We start from the raw sequence: 2,800 nt of genomic DNA, 5'->3' as shown, positions 1-2,800 counted from the left end.
ACTTCTATGGAAGTAGATTGCCCAATCTTCCTTCTGAGGAGTGGCTGGTGGGTTTGAACTACCAGCGTTCTGTTTAATAGACAAAAGCCTTTTAAAAGGCAAGTAACCCAGTATTCTGATTACCTAGTGCTGCTCTGACAAGAATATACCACAAATGGGATGGGTTGAAGAAACAGGAGTTTGTTCTCTTACTGTTTGGAGGCTTTAAGTTCGAATTCAAAGTGCCAGGCTCTAGGGGCTGGGTGAAAGCCCCTCAACCTTGGGCTTCTGCTTTGCCTCCTGCTCCTGGCCCACTGAAGCTAGAGGCTTTTCTTCACTCAGCTGCTGACTGCTGAGGCTGACAAACCCAAGGTAGACAAGTAATAAGGCACAGTCCCGATGTTACCAAACCACATGGCAGGCCATTAGTTCAAGTTCATTGAAAGTCCCAAGGTCAACTGAGCATGGCAGGCTGCTGAAAAATGATATGGCTACATGCAGGGTTCAAGCATGCCATAAGCTAGAGACTGTTCCCCAAGACTTCTCCTTATATACAAGAAGCAGACCACATCCCTAAAGCAGCTACTCAGCTGCTCACAGTAGATTTCACCATGGAGTTTATTACCAGTCTTATCATGGGGAAAAACTACATCCAGTTGCCCAGCTACTCAACCAGGCCCAGCCAAGTTGACACACCCAGGGACTGCCTTGTTCAAGCTACCACTGTTAATTACTGGATATTTACTTCAATAGCATTCTAACTATTATTGTCTTCTCATCCTTTCAGGTCCTCTCCATAGTATTCCCCAGTTTAAAGCCAGAGTGATTTGTATTTTAAAATGCAATTTCAATCTTGTCTCTTCTTTTCACTGCTTTTAGGATAAATAACAAAAACTGTAACATGGCTTTTAAGGCTCAATGTGGTCTGATAATTTCTTGCCTATAGCTAGCTCCTTCCTTCTCTCTGTTCTAGAACATGACCTTCCTTTAATTTCTGAATCATAGCTTATGCCTATATTGTTTAATTATGCTTTTGAACCCATGTCTAGCACAGTACTTAATACAGAGTGATACCATTGTTAATTGAGTCGATTCTGACACATAGTGTCCCTATAAGACAAAGTAGAACTGCCCCCACTGGGTTTTTAAGACTAAATCTTTACAGAAAGGTACTGACACATCTTTCTCCTGAGGAGAGGTTAGTGGGTTCAAATAACCAACTTTTCAGTTAGCTGCCAAGTACATAACAAGGAAGCTAGCAGGGCTGTGGCACAGATTTACCTACTGCCATCAGTCAATTCCGACTCCTAGTCACGGTTCAAACTCACCAGCTACTCCTCGGAAGGAAGGTTGGGCAATCCTACTTCCGTAGTGATACTGCCTGGGAAACCCAAGGAGGGGTCACTATGAGTCGGGTTTGACTCTAAGGCACATAACAACAACAACAACAAAGTCACCCCGACAGGGTTCCCAAGGCTGTAAATCTTCATGGAAACAGAATGCTTCATCTTTCTCCCATGGGTGGATTCAAACAGTAGACCTTTTAGCTAGCAGCCCAAAGCCTTAACTACATCACCAAGCGGTAAATATTTTGGTGAATATGCAGGATGAATGAATAAATGAGTAAAGTATAATGTTGCAGGATTAATGGATAGATATTTAGTACTAGAACTCCTCCTCTGCCATGGAAAATACATATTTTAAGGTTTTATTTTTTTTCAAGAAATAAGCCACCAGTCAGCATCATTGCAAAATATGTAAACAACTCAAGAAATAGTCCTTTGATTTCCATGATGGAGAAAATTCATCCACATTGTGATTTGAATTAAAAAGGTTACTTTGTTTGTCATATCCACTATTAATTAAAATATGACTCACTCATAGTTTTCATCCATAAATATATTCAAATTGAGAATGTTAAATAATTCATATAAAGAAAAAATTCATATACACAGAAAACATTTTGAGAAAGGCACAGATACATTTTGAGAGTAAAAATAACTTCAATAATAATTTCTTTGAAAGAATACAATTTTAAGATAAATGTGTAGTTCAGGCTATTTTCTGAATGGAAAGCAGAATTAATTCTGAATTGGGAGTTCTAATTAATCGGTTAATCTATCCTGTGGTTCAGGAGATGGAAACTAGATTGTATAGATGAGAGGAAATTAGGAGAGGATTAACATCTACTGTGAACTAAACAATATATTAAGGCTTTTATATTTGCTATCTCTTTTAATCTTTACAACAACCTGAAGGGTTAGTTACCTACCATAATCTCCAGTTTACTGTTAAAAAGCAGTCTGGGAGGTTACAACTATTAAGGGCCAAAAACAGTATTTGTCTAACTCTAAGTTACCTCTTGATTTTTTTGTGATTAACTGCAGAGCTTCTCATCATTTCTCCTTTCCAATAACCAGCATGTTATTGTTAGTTGCTGTCCCATTGGCTCTGACCTTATGTATAACAGAAGGAAACATTGCCACCTTCCACAACTGTGTTACACAATGTCCTTCTAACCATCATACATCATTCTTGTTGTCTGGGATTATTTTCCTACATGAACTTCCAAATTACTGTCTACCCTAACTCTATTGTGGACTATATTTTAGTGTTGTCTTGATGGGTTCATTATTTTCATTCCTACCATTCCCTGTTGTTGTTGTTGTTGTTGTTATGTGCCGTCGAGTCGGACCCGACTCATAGCGACACCTCCTTGGGTTTCCGAGGCAGTATCACTACGGAAGTAGATTGCCCCATCTTCCTTCCGAGGAGCGGCTGGTGGGTTTGAACCACCAGCCTTCTGGTTAGCAGTCAAGTG

Source organism: Orycteropus afer, unplaced genomic scaffold, assembly GCF_000298275.1.
Source record: "Orycteropus afer afer isolate SDZICR_OR568_19922 unplaced genomic scaffold, OryAfe1.0 scaffold00270, whole genome shotgun sequence".
Lineage (NCBI taxonomy): Eukaryota > Metazoa > Chordata > Mammalia > Tubulidentata > Orycteropodidae > Orycteropus > Orycteropus afer.
Note: the sequence above shows the minus strand (reverse complement) of the source record.